General features: G+C 36.6%; 1 protein-coding gene across 1 annotated transcript in view; it reads left to right on the top strand.

Moving 5' to 3' along the window:
- Positions 1-358: 358 nt before the first annotated feature.
- The window catches only part of LOC148839924 (tyrosine-protein phosphatase non-receptor type 14-like), a 104,540-nt gene continuing 78,802 nt past the window's right edge, over positions 359-26,096 (top strand). The window contains exon 1 of the mRNA XM_088909289.1: positions 359-685. The gene's annotated coding sequence lies outside the window, so the exon portion shown is untranslated. The remainder of the gene's footprint in view (positions 686-26,096) is intronic.

Below are 26,096 nucleotides of genomic sequence, written 5' to 3'. Positions count from 1 at the left end.
AATAAAGTGGGAACAAATCTTGAGAAAAAAGTTTGATACCTATGTAACACTCTTAACAACTTGAAAAGAGATGACTTTGTGCTCTTGGCGCTCGCGTAGAAAAATCGCTTTTGAAGAATCTCGGATCTGGCCCTGTAGATTCTTCTTTGCATTGTATTGTCTCCCTCGTAAACCATTAAGAAAGCTCCCACTTTTTCGTTTGCACCACATTCCTGGGATTCCACAATTCTGATGTCAGAAGGGACGGCTCACACTTCTATCTAAACCTATACGCTTCTCGCGTCTCTTGGGTGATTTCGTGGTTTAAAATTATCATATTCTAATTTTCAGAATCACGGGGAAGGAGATCGCAAACTGCGGATTACTGGGCGAGTTTTAGGCATACGCGCGTTTTATTATTATTATTATTTTTGGTACGGAAAGAAAACTTTGGGTTTTTAACCTTGGAGTAAAAGTAGATTTGAAGGCTAGAGAGAACGTATTGAGTCTTGGTGTGGAAAATAATCCACGTTTAAAAGTTTTAAAACGACTTTTCTTTATTTTTCGGAAAGAAGGATCTATGCACAGTAAAGGAATCTTTCTTGGGATTGTGGAACCAATTTCAAACTTCAAGATTTGGATATACAGGATATAGTGGGATTGCTGCTTAAGGGAAACATACAAAGAAGGCATGTAACGAGTCCCGGTGGGTATTTGTTATTGTTTTTATTTTGTGGTCTTTTGTTACTTTCTAATAAACATTTAACTGCAAACACTTTTTTCTCGGCGAAGAACGAGTACATTCAATTAAGGTTTTCATGTTTTTGCTACTGCTTAATTTTCAAGGGAAAGCCCAACGTGTTAAAACGAGGTTTCGCAGTTTATCGCGTTTTCCGTAGCATATCGCAAGAAAAAGTAACAACGTTGAATAGAAAATATTGAAAACGTTACATCGTACGAACAGTTTTCTCTATTTCTATTTTTATAGCGTCGACATTATAGGGCCTTTTTTTTAACAAAATACCAAGGAAAATACGACCTGTGCTTCCTTACACAAGGAGTAACGTGTAATAAACCATTTTCCTTAATACCTAAGGCGGAACATTTTTATAAATTCAAAGCTTAGCCTCATTACACGTGTTGTATTAAAAAAAAAACACCGTCCCAAACCCTTCATTGGCGTTAGACGGAAAAATGGTAATTGTTAGTTATATTCCCTCTCCTTGCAGAATACCTAGACTGCAGTTTGTAGTCTACTGTTAGCAGTTGCTAACGGCTGTTACTTTGTGTAAGTTAACTATACTTCAAAGATGAGATAAGATTTAACGTCAAACCATTCTATAAATCGGCATTTTAAAGCACCTAATAACATCTTTCATCACAAGTTTTTCTTGGTTTAGATGTTTGAATCGTTTCCTTTAAGGCTCCATACCATAATCAAAGGAAATTAAAATTTTAAATCTAGGCAAAATAAGTTTAATGAGCGGTGTGAAATAGCGTTTAGGGTTCTATACTTGATGTTTGTGGGTTCAGATACCAGGTGGGACACTGCTGTTGTACCCTTGAGCAAAGCATTTCGCTCAGATTGCTCCAATAATATTCCCCAAAGCGTCAACCAAATAATACTTACGTTTAAGAGACAATAGTCAGTTGAACCTAAATCAGTTAATTAAATTTAATTTCAAATAGAGGGTACCTGTACTGTTGTCTGGTTCTGTTAGTCACAAGGTAGTGTGACGTCAAAGGTTATGAAGAGGATAGCTTGTTTTTTGATTCTCTGTACTGCTTGCAGCAGTTGCATATGTCATAAACGTACCTGAAGTTCATTGGGTTAATAACATTATAGAGTTATGCAGAATAAGTTAGGAAAATTTAGGAGAAGGCAAAATATCACAGCAGAAACAAAACCAAACCCCAAAGAAACTTTGAGATGTAGTTTCAGGCTACGGCTGAATCTTCACTTCTACTAGTTATTTAAATGTTTCTGATTTATCTTTAGTGAATAGCAGAAACCAAGTTTGCCTAGTTGGAAAACGGTTAAAATGTTTGTATAACTACTTACAGTAGTAAAAAAATATTTATGCTTCCCAAACTTACCTGTTTTCACTATTATGCCAAAGGTCTGGACTTTTCCTGCAGAGACAAAAAGAGATTTGCTAACCAATCTGGTATTCCTGGACAGAGAACCAATCCCTGATTATAAAATACTCTGACAATTTAATTATAATGGGTTGTTTTATTTACATGTCCATCCTTTCGTTTTTTCAACCGTCAGCGCTCTGCTTCTCAAATGCTTTTGATGTTTGAAATGGCAGCATTAACTGAAGAACATTCAAAGGGGCCCCTCTGTTTCCAACATTTCACTTGCCCATGTCCATCTCTCAGCCTGTGTAGTTCTTGACTGCTTGGATTGTGATCTAGGTTGGGTGACGTCGATATCATACATTTTAAAATCTATTTGTTCCTTACGATCTGAATTGTAGTCTGCCAGACTGTGTGTTTCAGTTTATTTTCATTGTTCAGCCAGACATAAAAGATTTACCTTGTCATCTCTCTTCCTTCTTATTGTGTTCTGTAATACTGAAAATCTTTAATTTAGGCTTATGTGATCAAAAGATTTATCTCACTTAGATTTTATTAGGCAAGTGAGATAAGTAAGGTAAATCAGTGTGAATTTTGTGTTGATCATTTTAAGTCATTTACTCTGTTTAAGGCCTCAAGTTATTGTTCCTTTATAGAGCTTTGCCATGTAGCATACCTTGCATCAGTCTGCAGAATTACAGTTTGATGAATGAGTTTAACATGCTGCTTCTCCTTCTTTTGTACATCCTGTTGTATGAACTTCAGGTGTTGGCCTTGAGTCTTAAGTATTTTTTCCTTAGTCTCCTGTTTCTTTTTCCTTTTTTTTGTTGCACTATGTTTTTTTGGACAGTTTTAAATTCTACAATGGGTGTGTTTTGATGGGATATTTTATTATGGACTGAAAGACATGCCAAACTATTTCCCATTTGGATTAAATATTTGCATTGTCATTTATTATTTAAAATAAATCAGTGCAAGCTTTAACCTGGTAAATGTCATCTTAAAGAGAAAAGGTGACCAGAATTGACAAGAAAAATTACTGAGGTCAGTTTAGTCATTATGTGTAATACCTCCTTTGACTTATGACAACTAGGGCATATATGGTATGTCAGGGAGTCCCTGATTTACAGTTGATAAGTTGCCAGATGCAGGATAAGTGATGAACTTTCTCCTAAATTGAGACGCTTTTTGTATCCGATCTCCTCTCCTTTCCCCTTTCTGGTTGTTAAGGAGATGTCCCTCTCCTGGGGAGTATTTTGTGCTGTTTATGTCCATGATAAGGCCAGAATAACTCGCATATGGGACTTAAGGAAAGCCCAAAGATACTTTGCATAGATGTTGATAATATCTACAAGAATCGAGCAAAACACTGTGGCATCCATAAAATAGAGTTCTGGTGGATTCTTGAAGTTTCATGTGTCATGCATTTTAACATTGCTTTTGGTACACATTTGATGAGGTTAAAGTACCACATACTGTAGACCAAACTAAACCGATATTTTAATTATATTTTCCATTATTTTTGCATATTCTTTTCAATAAGTATATAAGCTGATGGCCTGTGGCACTTTCTTTTGATCTTTATAGGGGTTTATGAACTTGCATGTGTAACCTAGATTTCTTTCTTCAAATTACACAATTAAAATAACCAAAACCTTGCATACATGTGTTTTTAAAACTAGGCTAATAACTGGTATATAATAAAAATATTAAATAATGCATAGAAAATATAGATTAAAATGTGTTATCGTAGTAAAATACGTTTGACATGCAAGTTCATAATGCTTTAGTTACTGGAAGTACACCCTGTCACATCAGATATTCATGACTTTGATCTAAAACGGAAAATAAAGCCATAATTCCTAATAATTAATAATTCCATAATTCGGATTGCAATTATTTAAATTTATTACAATAGTTACGTATAGCTATTGTTGAACAGTATTTCATGTGCTTTAATAAATGTATATTGTTACTACAATTTGATTATGAATGAAAGAAATGCTCCAAAACTATTGGTAGAAGGATGGATAACTATGATGTGATCAATGGCCATGTAAGAATATTTTAATATATAAAGTTTTTAGTTGATTAGTAATCTACAATTTCGTAATCCATGCACATATTTGATGGGGATAATGAGGTTATTTAATTTTTGTTGCTTAGTTTCCTGCAAAAGTGTTTGTTGGTGTTTCCGTTTTATATTTATAAGTACAGTGACAGTGAACACTATTCTGTAGAAGATGCTGTCCTTTAGATTTGACCTTAACTAACATGCAATCAGGACCTTGTTTTAAAGATCCTATAGCACTGTATGTGGTAGTAAGAGCATTAATTCTTGTGTCCTGGCTACATCCCACTCTGGCCTTGAGAAACCTGGCTGACCTAACTGGTGAAGCAGTTCCTCAGTTCTCCAACTGATTGACCATGTAGTGGGGTTGCTGGCACATAATCACTGACACAAGACACCTAGGTCATATATATATACTGTATATAGGTGTCAAGAGGATCCTTCAGAATGAAAAGAAAATGAACAAATGATTCTAATTGAATAATAAGAAAGTTATTATCGCCTGAAATATAATCATTCCACCCTATGTCCCATAAACAGATGGATTCTCTCCCTGTAGCATGTACGTGTTCACACTGCCATGTCCTGTTGTGTTGTTGGTTTTTATTATTTGTCCTTTTCTTGCTTACTGCATTTTATGTGTGGTAGTGGCATAAGACTTTTGGTCAGGTCTGCATTGTAATTGAGACTCTGTTCTTAAATGACTTCTCTGGTTAAATAAGATTTCCTTCAAATTCGAAGGCATCTGTTTCATACCTTGAACATACTGCCAAAAGTTACAGTTCCCCATATCCTTAGCCAAATAATTATTTTTGATGGCAAAATCAGCAGAACCTGTTACATCCTGTCTTTCTCTGTTGATAGTGTTTTATTAAAAACAAAAAGACTTCAGAAATAGAGGTGGTTCGCCAATGGTTTTGATAGCTGATTATGCTTTAAGAGCCAATTCTCTACTCCAGTAATTATTATTACCACCTTAGAAAACCTGACGGTTTTAAGAGCGATTTGTTATGTAATAAAGGCATAGTATGCAATAAGTAGCACACCTTGTAATATGTAATGATTTAGGAGTTTGCAATTTTGTTTGAGCAAGTGCTTACAGAGTTCAGTGTGTCTCTAAGAGTTTATATTGTTAGAGTGGCATAATGTATCTTTGTGTGTGTATTGATATCTAAGAAGGTGTAGTGCTTTGAAAACATATTCACTCTTGTACAGTTTTCACATTGTTACTTTAAACCTTGCAGTCATGCCAGTTTCAAGTAGTAATTCATATTTATTATATACACAATCCATTCCACACTATCAAAAAAAAAATAAGAGAAAGAAGTAAAATAGATAACTGATATAAAGGAAAAATTTAAAAGCTATGATTGCATACAGTAAGTAGTCAAACCCTTTTCTGTGGCAAACCTAAATCAGTTCAGGTGTACAAAATTACATTAATGAGCCATACAATTAATTGGCCTTTGGTCTGTGTGCAGTATTAGTAGTTCCTATGATATCAGAATAAATACAAAACCTGACTGAGGGACCTCACATGGATATGTATATTTCAAGCAAATATGCAACCAAGATGAAGGAGCTGTGTAAATACACAGATCAGGGGAAAAGTAAAAAAAAAAACATTTCAAATGCCCCTAATATCTATTTGAGCATGGTAAAGTCAATCATAAAGGACAGGAAGGTACCCAGACATAGATCAGATTGACTCTTCAAACTGAACAGCTAGGCAAGGAGGAAAGTGGGTAGGGGTGCCGCTTGAGGCCAGTGGTGACTTTGAAAAAGTTACAGAGTTCAGTGGATGAGATGGGAAGAAACGTCCATTAAAGAGGAACTGCAATGCTATTTTTATATTTAGGGGTTAGAAAGAATCAGCATTGATGAGTGCATTTCAGACAACAAAAAAGTAAAATGTAAACAGTAATTTGTAAAACCTCCAATTTACATCACAAAATAGACTACATTTACAGGTGTGTGCAATGCCGTATTCTGCAATTCAGAACGAGGCACCAAAACTTCTGATGAGGTGAAGCGGCCCTTTTACAGATTACATTGTTATCAAGCAGGCTTGTGAATACATCTCTTTTAATCCAATAGAAATATTGCTCTCAACTTCAAGATGGTTTTGCTGATAAATGGAACTTGCTTTTTAACTCTGCATGCAGATCATGTTGGAAACTCTCTGTGGTGAAATATCTGCTGCACAAACTTTACTTAAATTGCTTGTACGTGGCATTACATTTGTTATTACAGTGACTAGTGAGCACGAAGGGCCGCATCACACCACAATGCATGTGGGAACTCGAATGTGAGTTTGCGACAACATGGCGACTTACAGTACTTTCATTAAGGTTCAGAATTTTGTGCTTAATTCTGTTACTGAGATTTAATAACAGGTCTGAGAAATTGGGACTGCAGTTCCCCTTTAACAACGATATCCCAGTTAATCCACAAAAGGGGCTTATATGAAACTGAAAATAACATCTCGGATCCTGCACGTGGTTTTCAGTAAAACACCTAAGTGATACTGCAAATGTGGCAAAAGGTTGTGTGGTCAGACAAATTTGATTGGAGTAGAATTTTCTGGTATACATTTTATTTTACATCTGACTCAAACCTAACAATACATCACTCAGACAACACCACCCCTAGTGTCAAGCATGATGGTAACAGCATTTGGTTATACCTCTGCTTCTCATCACCAAGGACTGAGAAGCTTTTCAAGGTTGATAGGGACATAGAGCAAAGTACTGATGAATCTTAAAAGGACTTGCTTCAAACCTAAAACTTGGGGGGGAAAATCATCTTTCATCAGTGCAGTGATCCAAAGCTACAATGGAGTAGCTTAAGAATATCAAATGAATGTCCTTGAGTGGCCCAGTCAGAGGCCTGACTTGAATTTTATTGAGAATCTGTGAAAAGACCTGAAAACTGCTGTCCATTAGTGATCTCTAAGCACAGTTTTACCAAGTTGGTGCCATACATGGTAGAAACGTAGCATTTACAGCCACAAGTCTTTATAACTACTTCTACCAATTATCAAGTTCATGGTTTTAATACTAAATCAATCAATATATCCATTTATTTTTAGTGTAACTCATTTTCCCTTTAGAAGTCTTCAGTTTGAGGATTCAGGTTTTGAATACAATTCAATTGGGAAAAAAAGGGTGCATCATTTTATACTTTCACAAAATGGCGCACCACAGGAAATGTCTGAATCCTTTTGCAAGGATTTGCAAAGTTTGAAAGTTTTAGTTGCTGGCAGTCTCAAATTCTCAAGCGATGGAATCACTAGCATGTGTGCTCCATATTATCTCTGTGTTGTTGGTTCTGCTTCTGTTATCTGCAAGGTTAGCAATGTGTTCCCGAGAACCAGTGCTTCATAAAAGTCTGTTCAAAGTTGAATCCCGAGAAATACAAATATAAAGTTTCCACACAATTATCTTCGTCTTCATAAATAATCAACACCTTTGGTTTTTCTGACCTCCCTCTGACTTTTAGTTGTTTTGTTCAGGTCCTCTCTTACCTTTGTGGACTTTCCAGTAATTAAGCAGCAAAGCAATGGGGTCATTAGTAATATAAGAAAGGTTTCAGATGGAAGCAGGCCATTTGGCCCATTTAGCTTTAGTTGCTAGCAGCTAAGTCATCTGAGGATCTCATCCTTATATTAATAACAAGGAACATTATGATCACAGTTCCCTAAAAGGTTCTCTTACCTCTGTTTTCCTCACCCTCTCTTGAAATGACTAAACCAAACAAGCATGCCCTATGCTGTCTTAAGTGTTTTTACAAACTGTGAAAGAAAGCAGTCCTTAGCCATTTCTACCATGTCAGTTTCAGAACAAGAGCAAAGAAACAGATAATGCCTACTATAAAATTACCATAGGCTAAACCACAACATTAAAATGCAGTTACTAGTTTTTAGACATCTACTAAATAGATTTTGGAAAAGGAAAAAAATGCTTTCGCTCAGGCTCTCTCAGTTTTTTGCAATAGACACAACTGCAGTCATAAATGAGAAGAGGCCTTTCAGACCTGATCTGTTTGGTAGTTAGTAACTAATTGATCCAAAGATCTCATTCAGCCATTTCTTGAAAGAAACCAGGTATCTCCTCCTACAATGTTTAGCTTCTTCCATACTCCCACAACCCTTAGGGTAGAGAATTGCCTCCTCCACCTGGTTATAAATGCACTTCCACATGGTTTCCACTTGTGCCCTCCGGTTAGTTTCACATTTCAGTATGAAGAATTCCGATGGCTTGACTTTGTGGATTGTGAATACTTGTATCAGGTCCCCTCAAATTCTTCTCTATTCAGGACTAAAACGATCCTTTAGTCTTCTATTAAGCCCCAGAATGCATCTGGTTGCTCCTCTTTGTATGGATTCCAGAGCAGAAATATCTTTTCTATTACTTGATCTGAATATTTCTATAACTGACCCAAATAAGCAGTCCATTATACAATGTTGACATAGCATTCTTTTATGTAAACTGTATGCTTTTAACTATATAACTTAACTTTTTATTTACATTTTTTTATAGTTCATCACATTATCTAGAAGATGTCAATGATGTGTTAACATAAACACTTAAGTCTTTTTCACAAGTAGCCTCTTCTAGCTCACCATTTCATAATTTGGATTTATAATTATTATTTTTCACCATTTGCATGCATTACCTCACACTTTTCTACTTTAAACATCCTTTGACAGGTTTTTACACAGTTGTGGAATCTTCTGTACTTCATTTACTGCTTCTACAGTCTTTGCTAATCCTTCTAATTATTAATTGGCATTATTTGTAAATATGACTAATTGAATTAACTATACCAGAATCTGTATCATTGATAGAAATTAAGTAGAATAGTGGTTTTAATAAAGATCTCCGCAGTACTCGGCTAATTACATCAGTCAAATCTGAGTATTCACCCTTTATCTGTATCTTCCGTTTTCTATTTAACAACCAATTCTCAATCCAAACACTCATGTTTCCTGATTGCCTACTGCCTGCAGTTTAAAAATTATTCTTTTGAGGAACTTTATGAAAAAAATCTTCTTAAAATTTAAATACATCACATACATGTATCCATGACTGTTTCTGTGTCTTTAAAGAGCTCTGACAATTTGGCAAGACATACCTTTTCTATATCCATGTTGACAATTTCCTTGAATATTATTTCTATATAGCTAATTCTCCGGTTCACTTTTTATGATATTGCTTTGTACATGTATGTAGTAGAAGTCAGACTTACTCGTATATAGTTTGTGTGTTCAATTTTCTTGGATGGACACGAATTGAGCAATTCTTCAGTCCTTGGGTACAGCCTCTGTTTTAAGAGCCTGTTAAAAGAGTTCCATCTGTGGTTACTGAATAGCATCCCTCATTTCCTTGAGTACAATTAAGTAAGATAACATTGGGCCCTAGGGATGTCTTAATCTTCAGTCCTACTAGTACCAAAAATAGTTTGCATTATTATTGTTAACATTTTTATTCATAATGCATTTACATTTTTAGATGATCAGCATTCAAGACAATACAACAATAGAGTGTAAAAAAATAAATATGATAAATATGCCACAGCATAATGCAGAGAATCATAAACAATGCACTCATTCACTTTAGTCAATAACTAGGACAATGTAGCCTTAGTGACTAAAATTAACACATGGACTATCAATAGATATAAAGGTATTATTCAATGTACATAACATGGCATGATTATTAGTGGAATTTGGATTTCACAAGATGGCATTTGTTCTGAATTATACTGTAGCTTGCATAAGTCAGTTAACAGTTGAAGTATATCAAGCAAATGTCATAATGTATGAAACTGATATTTCTATTTTGGGGAGGTGGAAGTTATAGGATCAATACATCGTTAACATTTTAAATTATGGTAATATACCTGTTTAATAATTTACTGAATCATTGCAGTCTGACAGTCTGAAAATAATGTTTTTGTTTGATTTGTTTCATAAAGCTGTTTGTAATACATTTCATTCTGTGAAATGTTGGCCTTTAAGTTGTTTTTAAGACTCTTGTAGATATGGTAAGATAAAATAAGGTAAGTTATTTGATATCCTTTGATAGTTCCTGTCCATTTTATTAATATAATACTTATATTAATAATAGAATTAACTGAATGCTGAAAACAAGTCTGCAAAAGAAGCCATTTTCTTAGGCCATAGTTCTTTAAACAACATTTAGTGGAAATGATTAGATATAAAAAACCTTGTATGCCTTAAATTTGCCCTCATTTCTGATCCGTCCTCAATCAGAAAAGAATGCTTAGACAAAAACTAGTTTTATCGTCATAAATATTGTAATACATGCCATCTCATTATATTCACAGCTTATTAAAATTATAAATTTGAGGATTAAGAGGTACAAAAATACTCATTCTACTGTACTCTATAAGATGGAGCACAGTTTGTATCTGAACACAGTTATTTTATTCTCTCTTTCCTGTGATCTGGAGTTACAGCCATCATTCTTTGCTCCACCCTGCCTTTCCTCTTGCAAACTGGTAATCGTTTTTCTGCGTCTACATTTCTATTTTTGGAAGCTGCCTCCTGTGTCTCCATATTCCATTCTTGCTGCCTGGCTAAAACAGCTTTTTTTAAAAGATTATTGGCTGAATGTATTTCTCCGAAAAAAAAGATAGTTTCTGTGTGTGGTTTTGTGGCCTTTTTTTTAGTTCTTTAGTTTTGTTTTAATGGTTTGCCTTATTGTGTTTCTGTTACCAAACTGGGTTTAGTGGTGTGACTAGAGAAGTCTTGTTCACTTTTCCGTGCCCTTTTAGAGTGTTATAGTAGGTACCAGGAACATGAACTTAAAATACATGATGGGGTAATACTGAACCCCGAAGTCACTGCTTTTGAAAACACTTAGTTGATTGTATTGACACATCATTTTCATCTTCTGGATAATGTGGGGACACAGTTGAGAAGGTAAACGCAATGTTAGAATATTTAATTAAAAGTGTAAAATGTTAAATCAAGCTATGTTATGGTAAAATTGTCAAAGTATTGTAAATGAGATCTTAATTTATATTTTGCAGTTTTAGTTACCATATTTAAAAAAATACATTGCTCTTAAATCAGAAAAGTGATCAGATACTTTCCCAGGCTGATAGTGAGATGTTATCAGGATATAATTTCGGTCTCATATTTACACTGTAGCCATTTATTCGAAAGGCAGTCTTTTTATTGCTTAATATTTAATTGACCTGCTTGTTTTGCTACTGTGGTTAATTCTTTAATATATTAACAGTTCTTTCAGATTCTGGAGTCCACCATAGCTTGGATTTTAATAGGAGAGTAAGTTTGATTTCAAGTGAATATTTTAACTGGTGTGGCTGTAACTCTCACTAGGACTAGTAGACTGTAAATGGATGGATGTGTTATGTGCATAATTGCTTCAGTTAGAAAATTCACCGGTGTCATGGTTGTGCAGTGGTATTTCTGATGCACAGTGCTGGGTTCCTGGTTCAGTTCTGGACTTTGGGTACTATCTGTGTGGAGTTTGTATGTTCTCCCTGTGTTAATGTGGGTGTCCGCCAGGTGCTCTGGTTTCCCCCCACAATTCAAAATCATACTGCTATGTAAATTAGCTTCTGTTTTACTGTCAGCTCTGTGATTCCCTGGTGTACCATCTGGGGTGCACTCTGCCTTGCTCCCTTGCTTGCAGGGATAGACTCCAGCACCACCACGCCCCTGAATTGGAAGTACCAGCTAGAACATGGATGGGTGGGAAGAAAATTCACCTGACACTGTATTCAGTTCTGTACTGTGTATAACCATTAGCAGGTGCAAAAGGGAGCTTTCAGGAAATGTAGATGAGGGTACAGGCTACACTATACCATAGACAGACGAAATTCAAAGGCTGACATTTATTCCAGATCAATTCAAGATAATTGCATGTAGGTAGCAAAAACACAAACTGTACTTAAAAATATGGGAAATGCTGACCCTGAACAGTCTACTTATGAGACACATTTAGCTGTTTTGGCTGACACATCATTCACATCTTCTAGACCAGGCCTTGGCAACCTTTCCGATGGGGTGTGCCAAGAGATAGCTTATGCACGTGTTTGTAGGGATTTGCGTGCCATTGATACTTTTTTAATGTCAATAATTGCCCTACTTATATTTTGGTTAACATAAATGTAATATTATAGTGTGGTGTCTAAAATTAATACAATCATTATATCTAAAATTAATAAATTAATATGCATTTAGTGTGATCCTTGCCCTTGTTGAGTTCTCCAGTCTCAGGCTCATAGCTTGACACTTTAAGTGGCACACACACCTCTAAGTGTTCAGTTAATAATCAGCTATAAGAGGGATAAGATCAGATCACTTTATTAGCCATATACAATTTCTTGTACTAGGAATTTGTCTTTTTGCATACCCCAGCTTGCTCTCCATGAGACAATGAGACATTTCATCTGAGACACAGTATCTTGTAAGATTTTTCATGGTATATCATTTATATCCATTGCTCCTCAAGTGCAGCACTAACTAGTTTTGCATCTTTTAATGCCAGTGTCTATTGTGTGTTAACATTTTTGGCAGTTTCACTCATATGTCTCTCCACTGATCTAGCAGACACGGGTATGTCCTTAATTCTAGAGGTGATCATGTCTTTGTTGGACAAACCATTAAACAAAACTTCCGAACAACTAAGAAAGGCCTCTTACATTCCCCATATATAAATGTATTACATGTTTTGTAACACATTGTGTGATTTTTAACTTGCTTCTGCGGCTTGATTTTTACTTACACAAACATTAGTAAAGATGCTGCTTTGTTTTCCATACCTCACTACCTCGGCCCTTTCGATAGACTCAGCTTTGTCCGCCTCATCATTCTACACCAAAAGCTTTCATTTGGTAGTAGGTTATAGAGAGTTACAGAACAGTCAAGCATAGTTTTTATCATTTTTGTAACTTCTTTGTGGCTTATTAGACTTATTGCACATGCTATTATAAGTCCCCTTGTGCGCCAATAATGACACACGTGCTGTAGGTTGCTGACCCCTGTTGTAAACAATGTGGGGAAGCAATAAAAACAAAATGTTAGGATATTGTAAAAAAAGTGTATAATTAAAATAAAGAGAGGTTGAGTTAAAATTGTACGATACTTTAATAAGTTCTCAGTTAGAGTATCAAATATGATTTTGTTCACTGTGATATAGGAAAGATATTGCTGCTCTGGAATCAGAGCAGATAAGAACAAGAAGGGTTAGGTTTTAAGTGAATGTCCTACACTAATGAGCCAAAGGAACCCAACCTGAATCTTCAGTGTTGAATAGTGACAAATACAAGGGGAACTGATCTGAACATTCAAAATCCTCAAAGGCATTTTACCAAACAGGCTAGATGGGACAAATGGGCTCATGTCATTTGAAATCTTAATATTTAATGTAAAAGAGAGATATTTATATAAAGCTGTGCCATTAACTTACACAATTTAAAAAAAATCGCTCCTAAGAGTTCATGCCACCAAACTGCCTAGAGTACTTATCATACCTGTGAACAAAGGACAGGAGTTTAGTTGGACTTAACCATGGAGTGACCTGAGTGGAATATGATTGTCATTAACATAACTCTTCATTATTGTAAAGGGGTGTGGGGAGCAAGAAGCAATTGGTGATGGAAATGTGATGCATTTGTTTCGTGTTTCAGATTGAATTTGAGCAGAAGACGTTCCATTGAAGGTTGATTTTCAAAGCCTTTTGTGCCAAAGCAGATCTCTGCAGCATCACAACGTATTCTGGAAGTAAATGCAAATTAAAAGCACACTAACAATGCATAATGAGGGAAAATACATATATTTTGACATTAATCGTTTCATTTGTTGTGAAATTGGAGTTTATAAAAAGTAAATGGTGAAAACTGAAAGTCTGCAACTGTTTGCACTGTTGTTAAAATTACTTGCACTTTTTTCTCATTTATTAAGCTCAACTAGCAAACATACATGCACTGTTAATAAGTCGTGTAACAATTTATTAGGTTATTGTACAAACACTAGTGCTGGCAGTTGTAGGCAAAAATGTACTTTTGTGCTGAGAGGTCCATAGTTAAAATAGCCAAAGAAAAGGAAATGTTGCTTGGGGAGTAAATTGTGTGCTGAACTCTATTTGCCCTCTTACACACTGAAATAAAACTTGTCTTAAGTCAGACTTTGGATACTTGCTGCTGGACATGATATTGACTGATCTTAGCTGGACAAAATCCATGGTTAAAATTGCATGTCTTGAAATTTAACATTTTGTAGCCTTGTGTTCACTGTGATATTCACAGTAAGGCAACACAATACTACTGTACTAGATTTAGTCATTTAATGCCCTAGCCTTCAGTCACCTGACCTTAACCACAATGATATATCATAGGATGCACATTATACAACATCAAAAACCGTAACCAGAATACATATGATCTTCTAGTTGTTTTAGACTAAATGGGCAAAATAAGTAGTTTGTTGTGGCTAAAGATCTGTTAAAACGTACCTACGGTATTTGCAGCTTCAGTTAGCTATGACTACTAGCAAGGTTGGGTATCCTTATGGAAAAAGTGTATTAAATTGCAGCTAAATGTCTTTAATTGATGTGTTTTCAAAAAAGTTATTGATTGTTTCATTTTCAGTTGCTTTTCTGTAATATTTACATGTATAGTCATATGTTTGTCATCTATTATACTGCCAGTGTATTTAAATTTAGATGTAAGTAAAGCACCTATACTGCAGTTTAAAGTATTTTGTTGTATGTGAAAGGGGGAACAAAAATGTTAATGTATGTTGGGATATATTTCTCTAGTTTCTAATGGAAATTGGTGAGTTAGCTAAATTTGTCATGCTTCCCTGGAAAGTGAAAGGTGTTCAGATATGTTTTGACTGGGGTTTTTCCAGTTAAACCGACTGACTTCAAAAGCATATTATTGATGTTACTCTTTCTGGCCACTGGCAGAAGTTTAATTAAGAAATCATATGAACGGTTAAAGTAGTGAGACAGCTGAAGAAGGGAAAACATGTGTTTTCCTGTTGTCTGTTTGCAATATTTAGTTTGACTTCAGCCCCATTTTCCTGTCCTTTTTGATTCCTGTTGGATGTTTCACTATTTATCCAATCTGTCAATTCATTATGTAACAGGGCTCACCTGGGCCTGTTACAGTGATGCAATCTTCTAGGAACCTAGAAACACTGGTTATCTCTGATTTCCCCCATGGCAGGAGACTTGATCTTTTGGCATGGAGGAGTTTTCTGCTGTGATACTGAGGGATGATGCATTCTGAAGACCTATTATCGAATCTGGACAGGGGCTGAGGTGAATGCATTACAGTTATATGTAAACCAGTTATCCTAAAGAGTACCTGAGCACCTAGAAAGCAGAGCTCCTAGAGCAGTGGTTCTCAAACTTTTTGGACCAAGTACCACCCCTAATCCAACCAAAGCATCCAAGTACCACCTACAAGTCATCATCTCATAGGAACCCCAGAAATTCTCAATGACCAACATACATATAATAAATATTATAATAATAAACTTTGTTTGATATAAAAAAAAATGTGGCTTCTCAAAGTGTTTTACAGAAAAAAACAACAACAAATAAAAATAAAAAAGCACCATTTCAGTGAGAGGGGTGAGCCTGTTTAGTCGAGCAAAGCAGATGTGAATTAATTTTTCGAGCCTTGATACAATTCACAACAGTCTAACAGATTTTAAATCGTCAGGCATTTTCTTGATGGCAAAGGTCTCGCGGTGGATGTTGCAATGCATCCATTAATTTCTGGAGCAACTTTTCTAATTCGTGCAACTACACCGCTGTGTCGGCTTGTCATTGCTCTAGCACCGTCTGTACAAACTCCGACACATTTTATCCAGTCGATGCCATTCTCTTCGATAAATTCATTCAGAAGCTGAGAGCGTGCTCTCCTGTAGTTCCTGTGGGTAGCGGCTTACAGAACAGAAAGTCCTCACGGGACGTACCCTCAAACTCGTATCTAACATAAACGAGCAAATTGGCCAAATCGACTACAGACTCATCTAATTGCAGTGAAAAACATCTGCTCATCTTAACACGCTCTGTCAGTGTACTTTTGATATAATCCTTCATTTCAATAATTCTATGAATGACTGTGTCTTTCGGGGGGGCAGCAGGTCGAGCTGTTCAGCAGCTTTTTCTCCACACATAATAGTGTGGGGCTTACCTGCTTTAGCAATCCGCAAGCTTGCATTTTTCCACGTTTCCGTTTTTATTTCAGTGTTTATTTTAAGTTTTTATTTCATGCGCATGGGAGAGAAACACAGAGACGCTCGGTGTATTTTTCTCAAATTAACTTAGAACAGTTCTTAAATATTTTTCTGTTATTTTTCATGCTTACCTGTGCTCACAAGATTACCAGCGTTGGTAGAACACATTTCTATGCATTCCTGTGTTTACAACGTTGGCATTGTTCCAAAACAAAACGCACATTCTCCTACCTCCCTATTTGCTGGAGATACAGTAGCTTTTTTTAAATACAATTGGTCACTTGCGTCCGTAGCACACATTCCTATCGAGTGGTATAGAAATACAGACTATCTCTTGTGTCCACTGAAGTATTAGCGCGCACTGTATCGTAGTACGTAGGCTGCGTATTCGACACGTATAAAAATACAAAATATGAAAACCCGTCCCGATTTTTCAGCACACACAACACAGTTCCAGGGTCATTTGGCGTACCACCTGGCGGCACGCCGCGTACCACTGCAGGTACGTGTACCACAGTTTGAGAACCACTGTCCTAGAGAATATCCATACGACCACAGCAAGAATGAAGAGAATGCACACAAACTGCACACAGTATAATATAACACAAGTTTTTTTTATACGACTTAATAGTAAAACACAACATGGTGGCATGGAGATGTTCTGTCTATGTGGAGTTTACATGTTCTCTTGCACTTTGTGATTGAGACTGTGTAACAGGCTACACATCCATGCTTGTTGAAGAAATGGCTGGTTGAGATGCTTGGTTCAATTGGACATTAACTACCAGTCAGGCTAGATGAGACGAATGGCTCTCTTTAGTTTGTACCCAGTCTTATAGACTGATAAAATGAAACGTTCCGTAAACATAAAAAGCTGTATAAAGCTTTTGGTTTCATAAGCATCATGTCCAATCTGTGACAATGAACTAACTTCTAAACATTTTAGTATTGTGCCTCATAGCATGAAAAACTGCAGTAAGATAAAGCCTCGGCAGTATGGAGTGATGGTTAAGAGTTTGGACTTGTAACCTGATGGTTGTATTTTCAGATCCTGTGTGGATTGCTGCTGTTGTACCCTTGAGCAAGGTATTTCACTCCTTCATTGCTTCAGTTAAATACCCAGATGTATAAATGCAGTCTGATTGAGTTAAAGAAATACATTTATAACAAGGCCACCAAGATTTAACATTCAATTGTAGTGTTTTAGTGCAAAGGTGTACAATATTGATTGATTTATTTTTCTCTGCTGTTACTGGATACAGCTGAACGAGTAAGCATTCCAATGCACTTGTTGTATATGGCAAATAAAAAATCTTGAATCTTGAATACTAGAAGGAACTAGTAAAGCAGTTAACTGATCATCTTTGAGTTCCTGCCTTTATGACACATACTATATGTAAAAATTCACATCTTTAAATACATGCGAGTGTTGTACCTTTTATTTTGGTAAAACTCGATTGGATGCTCACAATTACAGGCAGCAAAGTTTTGAAACTCAACACTTCACCTGCCACGGAAGAAGACTGAAGATCAAAGTAGCTTCACTAAGTCCTGGAAGGAAACTATTTTTTCTAGTTTAAAAATATATCAGTGTGACTGATTTCTGATTACATGGCAGTTACAAAGTGGCTTTAAGGTTTTGCATCAGTAAAACCCATTACAATCATTACCCCCAAGCTGTGATTTTTTTTCCTTCTAAGGTTTGCTGATAAAAACAATTCCTTGGAGAATAGAGCTTTTCTGTCTGCAAAAAAACACAATTGAGGGATGTCCTGAAAGAACCCGGTTCAAAACCGATATGTTGAATCACCTTTTTCCAGGATACCCCTTAAGTTGCAACTCCCTTCACTTGATGAAATTTGAAGCAAATGCCTACACATAACATAGACGCATAAATCCATCTGAGGCATAATGACATTAGCAGACTGGGTTAGTAAACAGCAGTTAGCTGCTCTCAGTTTGTTCAGGTTGTTGTTTTAAGGGATTTGTTAGGGCATGCTGCCTCTAATTAGCAAGGGTGTAAAAAAAAGGTAAAAGCAAATATTGCATAGCTTTTGGAGGTGTGGAGTAACATCCTCACATCTGGTTGGCTTTGTAATGTCAATGGCATGTTGGTAAAATTATATGGTGCAACTGCAAGCAGACTGCAGTAGGTACTGGTCTTAACATTTGAAGGGATGTTTGAATTTGTTCATTTGCAGACCAATACCTTCCTGAGCATCAAGACCTGTGCTAAAAAAATATTTTACCTGAACTAGATCAGCCTCTGTAAGCTCTTGGTTGCGATACCTAAAATTCCAGATGTTTTTTTTCTAACAGTTATAAAGCTTATCTATAGGACAGTATGTTTGTGTTCTGGGCATTCCACTCTTTAAGAATTCAGTACATAAATTGGTAAACACGTTCCACTATTTTTCAGAATGATTTTGCTGAATGGCAATTATAGCTAAAATGAATAACTTGATGTTAGACATTTGTTGAAGGGATATTCATCAAACACAAGAGAAGTAAACCTTGCAGGGAGACTACACCTTCAACAGGCACTAGTGATCCAAATGAATAATATTTTAATTTAAATAAATGTGGACACGATCCCTATGTAAGATTATACCTCACCCATTTTAATTCTGGTGCTCTGTTCTCCACTTCCTCAGTAAAGTCTTAATCAGGATCCTGTTAAGGATATGCAGAGGTCATGTATCATATAGTTATATAAGTTTTTGACCGGGGTTTCATTGTGCAAGGGTGCACCAGGAGATTGCAGACCTTTCCCCTGCCTCATCACAAAAGATCACCCTCTCTAGTCAGGAACCCATTTTCCATTATTGGGCAGGTTTTTTTTTGTCTTCTGCCCATGCTGAGATTGAGGAACTTCTGTTAGTCATATGCAACAAAAAGATCATCGTTAACTTGTTGTAGTCCTCTTGCTCAATTTGATTAGCCTATCAACACTGGATATCAGATGTTATTCATTCTTTTTTTTTAATCTTCCAAAAGCACTTGCCTGAAGATCATTTTGCTGTGAATTGTTGGTTTCAGTACTTTCTACAAAAAGTGTCTCCAGCTGAATGTGGAAAGTAGTATGCAAAGACTTCAATTATGGTTCTGTGTTGTGGAAGTGCTTTTTGAATCCGTTTAAGTTATAGGCCTGTCTTGTCATCTTTGGTTCTACTACCACTTTTCAGATTAACCACAACAGATTTTGTGACTAACTGTAGCATAAATGAACCTAAGCACAAGCTGCAACCCAGGAAAAAGTAGCTCAAATATAATATTTTGCTAAGAAATGGATCAAAATACTTAAATGTCAGCTCCATGTTTTTTCAGATTTTAATTTAACTGCATTACATTCTTAATACAAATCATAATATAATACACTGCATGTGTACTTCAAGTTGTCAGTCTTTTGACCTTGTCTGTAATGCTCGTTCTGATTTTGTTTCTGTGTTCCTATGCTGAAGCTGCCGCATTCTAATTGTGATACAGCTGTAGCCCTCTTAGATGTGTATGTGTGCCCTCATTTTTTATTAGTACCATATATCATTTTTTTAATTCTGTAGATTTTTAATTTCATCATAACTTCTGATTCTTCTGTTATGCTTTTGCACCTTGTGTATCTTGAATCAATATAATTGGTTCATAATGACTCTCACCACTAAAGAGTCTTGTATAAAATATTTGATGTAGTTTAGGTGGGTAGCTGTGTCAGCATGCATAGTCTGCAAAGGAACAAGTAATAGGTTTATTCCAGGCTGAAAAGAGAAGAGAGAAAACACAATGTTTTGGCTGTGAAGCCTTCTTCAGGTGTGAGCAGTGTGAGAACCAATTCCTCAAGTAGCACTAGAGTGTGGGTAGGTGGATCAAGCACTCTGCATTTGTCTAGCATGTGCTTGAGAGCTGTAAGACCGTCATTGTGGGGAATGACGGTGTAGAGAGATGTGATATCCATGATAAAAATGTAGCATTCTGGGCCCTGAAATTGGAAATCATTGAAAAGTTGGAGGGCATAGTTAGTATCCTTGATATATGAGGGAAGCATTTCAATCAGAGGTCTCATAAGACTGTCGAGAAAAGAAAAGATGAATGTGGTCAGACAATTGCATGCTGAGACAGTGGGGCGTCCTGGGGTGTCGGGTTTGTGGATTTTGGGAAGGAGGTAGAATTGGGATACCTGGGGATGTTCGACGATGAGACGGTTCGCCTCCTGGGGGAGCTCCTTGTTGCTGATAAGAAGAGAGATAGTGGATACCACATCCTTCTGGTAGTCAGTGGTATGATCCCGTTGGAGAGGACGGTAGGCAGAAGTATCGGTTAATTGTCTGGAGGCTTCCTTAATGTACAGGTCTTTTTGCCACACCACAACAGCTCCTCCTTTGTCCACTGGTTTGATGACAATATCACCCCTGTTGTGGAGAGATTGGAGTGCCTGAATTTCTCCTTGGGTGAAGTTAGACCTGTAGTTTGTGGGTGTGGAAAGGGTATTAGGAACTTGAATGTTGCATTGGTTAATAAAGTAGTCAACTGGTGGAAAACGGCCGGAAGGGGGAGTCTAAGATTGATATTGTTAATGGCATCAGTGACCGGGTTGTTGTCCGCTACCGGCGAGGAGGAGTCATCGGCAAAATGAGCTTTGAGCCGAATCCAGCGGTAAAAAACATTTGAGGTCAACTTGGATTTCCGGCTTCTTGGGGACTGGAACAAAACCGAGGCCTTTGCTATGAAGAGAACGCTCATCCTGTGAAAAGGCAAGGTCAGAGGGTATAGTAACACCTGAAAAAGGCTTCACAGCCGAAACGTTGTGTTTTCTCTCTTTATTTTTTCAGCATGAAATAAACCTGTTACTTGTTCCTAAAATATCTGATACTTGTTTTGGTATTTCTGGAGGTTGTCTTAGAAACCTGTTGATGTGCATTATTAAATGTACCACTTTCTGTATCTGTAACTTTTCACACCACAATATTTCAAAGAGCATTCCAACCTTAATTAAGAAATGTCTGGACTTCTAAATATAAAGCTTAGCTAGATTAAATAACCACACAGGTTAAGGTAAAAAAAAATACAGAAGTAAATTAGGATAGCGGCACTTAGCTTTGGGCTATTAGCCAGAAAACCCCACACGGAGAGAATAACCAGAAATGACATATTGTTTGTTGACAGTGTTGAGTGCATTAAACACATAACAGTCAGCTCCTGCTGGGAATTCATTGTGTATGTATGTGTTACTCAGTTACATTTAACTGTGTTGTCTCTTGTTTTGACCACCTTGGGTTTTTCCATTGTGAGTCATGGAAATGATATGTAATAATGAAATATCTTTAAAGAGAAAATAATTTTCTTGGCATTATCCCAATAATTACTTTTTGTTTATTAAAGTAAAAGTTGTTTCTGAAGAAGCTGTCTCCAAGCAAGTCTTGCGGGGGGGAAATTGAACCTGTATCACTGTGTTCTGAAGATTTTGTTGGTCTAAAAGTGTGTAGTTCTGAAATACTTCCCAACTTCTCTTCCTTAGCTCCATGCTTGATGCAGCTTTTCAGTAGCTAGAGTTGGTTAAAGCGCAAATAGTAATCAACAGAAAAGAACCCTCAAAAAGTACACAATTTTTAAGCTGACAAATATTTCCTTTTAGAATCATTAATATGAGGGATAGTACACACCTTTATCCAATAAGGCGTGCCAAATGTAGTACTGTCCAACTGTCAGACATCAGACTTTATTGTGACCACTTCATGTTGAGGTTCTTGGAGTCTCCTCACACTCCCTTATTTCTGACTAAACAGATCTTAAGGGGTGATCAGTTTATAATGAATAGACACAGGTGGGAATGACAACATATTATACGCTCCAACCGTGAATCTTTTTTGAAGATGTCATTTTCTACAGTTGGTTATATTGCTGCTAAAACTGAAGGAGGCCAGTTCCGATGCCCAGAAATTAACACATGGCTTTAACTACTTCCTTATCCCATTCAACTTTTGAAGGGCTGAAGGCAAATTTAAAAATTATCTGAAGGCAAATAATTTTTCTTCAAAAATAAAAATAAAATCACTTAGACTGCAATTAAAAACAATGCTGGAATTCAAACAAGAGATAAATGGAGCCCCAAGGACTGTGTTTGGGAACCACTGATTTCCTTAATGCACTGAGCACAGAAGACTGAACCTTTTCAGGACAGACCCTGGTCCTGGACGACTCTCTGCTCTGGGCCGAAGATCTTATCCATCTCTTTCTTGAAAGAATCAATAGGTTTAAGAAGAAACAGAATCAGTTTGGACAACATGGTTATGTATTGAAAATTAGTTTAGAAGCTCTGTTGAATAGCAGAATATTCATAAGACAAAGACATAAAGCTTACTTTCCTTTCAATTTTAATATATATACATCTAACAAATGATTATGTGAATTAATAATTACAGAAAAATAATGCACACAAAAACAGGAAAAACATTTTGCCTGGAATAAAAATACTTGTTTTAAAACTTTATTTTTTAAATATGCCAATAACTTATTCTGGCCTGACATATGGTCTCATTGTCATTTTTGAATGGATGCTTCAAACTTAATTTATCAGCTTCATTTAATCGGCTTCAAACTGCAACACTCTGGAAGCAGCAAGGCAGGACCCGAAAGAGTGGAATTCAGTTGTGTGAGTGTATGAAACCGCTCGATAGATACTGTTAGCACTCCAGCATTACAACCTCATCTCTGTAATTTCTACATCCCTCCTGTACTGTTGTAAAGCATAGAAATGTGCCGGAAGCCGAATGCCTTCAACTAGTGGTGTCCGTAACTGATTGTCAGCTTTCACAAGCCGAGGTCAGTTGGTGAAAGGAGCGCCCGTCAGTACCCGACATTGTCAGCACAAGAAGGCAGTAGTTATCCAGACCCATTGCCCAGGTAGACTAGTCCAGAGCCCCCGGCACTGGGGGCAACTTGGGCAGACCAGGCCTGATATGGGCACACGTAATTGAGGCTGTTCTCCACCATTGTGGCTTGAGCTTGTTCTCGGTTTGGCAGTGTTTGCTGGTTAGCATCATCTGGTTGTTATCTTGTTGCTGCCACTACACCCTGGATGGATTTTGCCATTGACTAAAATGATGAGATATCAAGACCTAATCACTCAGTGGAAAAAAAATAATTTCTCCTGTTTTACTGGATCTCAGTATTATTCTACTCTGCTCTATTAGCATATTAAACCCTATAAGCAATTTCCAGAACTTGGTTGTAGAGGTGCACATGGAAAATGAAAGAAACAAATGACCTATTCAGGTGACAACTGGGTAGTACTGAAATGAGTAATAATACAGTAACTGGGCCTGTACTGGAACCTTGGCTTAAGCAAGTTTATTTTTATGGCTGGGAGCAGTGTAGAGCATGGAAAAAATGAGTTTGAAAGGGTGGGCGCAGAGTTGTAAAAAGCTTAGATGGGATATCGCGTTTCTAACACAGAGGCAGTAGGTTTGTCTGGTTTCCTTTCCTCCCATAAAAAAATCTCAATCTTCTTTCAACCCAAGCAACTGCAACAACCAGATAACGGCATAATAGGCATCAGTCTAAATTTAGAAATCCAATGTATGATTTATGGGTTTGGCTGGTTTCCTGTGTTTTACTAAAAAAACAGTAAATAATATGAAAAATCATGCCTGCTGTATGTTTTGTTTATGTAACTTTCAAAATATCTGTTTAGGATTTAACTATGCCATGTCGCATACCCATTTAGGTACATGCTCTGATCTGTTTCTAGAGTATATCCCAAAGCTTTAAGCCTGTTTTGATAGAACATAGGAAATGTCCTGTGATAGACTGGCATCTCATCCAGAGTCTATCCTTCTTTGCGCCCATTTCTTACTGGGATAAGATTCTGTCTCTCCCTGCGACCCTGTACTTGATAAAGAGGTTTCAAAAATGGATGGATGGATAAGAAATGCCAGATGACTGCCTCTTGTTTGTAACCTATCTAGCTCTTTTGGTAAAATAAGTTACATGACAGTTGAAGTTGATTGCTTACTATTTCTTGGAAGTCAATGTATCGGCTTCCGCAAACCATTTAAAACATGGTAAAAGTTCTTGACCCCTTGGGCCTTAAGATATGTGATCTATTTAAATGAGGCTTTATAAAACAGTTTTAAGTTTTTCTGGAAGCTTTATCCACTTGGTGTGAGGGACCACATCCTAGCCTCAAGCAAGTGAAAATTATAGTTGGTGATTTTTAATAAAAGTCCTACAGAATAAGCAAAAGGATGTTATGAAGTCACGGTGAATTAGGATAGATTTTTTCTTTTTTGATTGTGCTTGTTCTTCTGAGTAATCAGATCATAGTAGTTTGTATAACAGATGAATTTAGAGCCTGTGGCTGGGAATTGCAGTGTGAACTGGTACAGTACATTCAACAGCAAAATTCAAAAGCTAATGATTTAAATCTTAAGTGCAGTTGGAAAGAATCTGCTATCTCCAAACCATTGTACACCCTTTGGGCAGAAACTAGCAGTGCTGGCACTTCATCCTAGGAAGCGACATGACACATTTTAACAAGACACACCCCGTAAGACTCTGCCCTTTCAAAGCAAGAAGCAAGTGTTGGGCTGCAAGCCAGTCGCTTCATCAGAGTGACATCACCCATATCAAAGTGGTAGAGCCCGCAGCAGGAATGGTGGCCCTTCCTGGTGGTCCTTCCTGAACACGAGTCCAAAAAAAAATTAAAAGTTAATTTAGTTTGTTTACAATGAGAATAGGAGTAACTCTTCAGCAGCGTCCTCACTGATGCCAGCACCGTTTACTGTCCTGCATTTTGCTTTGCTTGAAATTATTTTTAAAAAGATAATGTAATATATTTTGGATATCAAAGGTATGAAAGGTATGGTTAGGTATCTGCATTGTCAGAAGTTAAATTTTTAAAACATGTAGATGCACACAAATGTTGCAGCCACTAGCTGGCTGCCGTCTAGCTTTCAAGGACTTTTGTTATTATATATACAGTATATACAGATTAGAATGGAAATAAAAGGAAGTAAGAAATAAGTAGGTTCTTATAATTTGACGTTTCTTGATGCATAGTTCCTTTGGCATGATTTTAGTGTTACCTTCCCGTTTTGCATTCAAGTTTGTATTGGCATTGTATTGTATCTTACAGATAAGAGTTCTTAGTCAAAATCAGCCTGAAAAGGCTTCTTAAAAATAAGTTAGTGAGTAAATCTTTTATGGAAACCTGTACCTCTGTGGTAACCAATACAGTGTAATTATCTCTACTGAAAGGTTTTAATCAAGTTAGTAATTAATCAATTATCCATAACCAGTTTTTGAATGTATTTTAGGTAGTGAAAGAAGAAAATAAGATATAAAAACTTCATCTTTAAAAATGTGTTCAAAATGACTGCTATCCACAGATAGAAAGATATGCATTTTGAAATCTCCTCCATATTTTATTTGTGAAATTTGTTCAGAGTGGGTACCGACATTGTATGGGGATAAGAATTCCTTTCTTTGCATGATTATTGCCAAGACTTCTGTTATGTAGTAATTAAGTGAAGTAAACTTTCAGGAACAAAGAATCTGTGGTGTGTTTAGTACAGGGCGTGAAACTGTGTGCATTGTGAGACACTACACGTTCCTCCAAGTTGTTTGTGGGAGGAAGAGTCTGTACCTAAATAGTGCCTTAAAAGTCAACTTGCTGCTTTGAAATTGCTATCCTTTCACTGAATAGCTGTGCAGTTAAAATAT

Source organism: Atractosteus spatula, chromosome 2 (assembly GCF_055471065.1).
Source record: "Atractosteus spatula isolate fAtrSpa1 chromosome 2, fAtrSpa1.hap1, whole genome shotgun sequence".
NCBI lineage: Eukaryota > Metazoa > Chordata > Actinopteri > Semionotiformes > Lepisosteidae > Atractosteus > Atractosteus spatula.
Note: the sequence above shows the minus strand (reverse complement) of the source record. Positions and strands in the feature narration are given on the sequence as shown.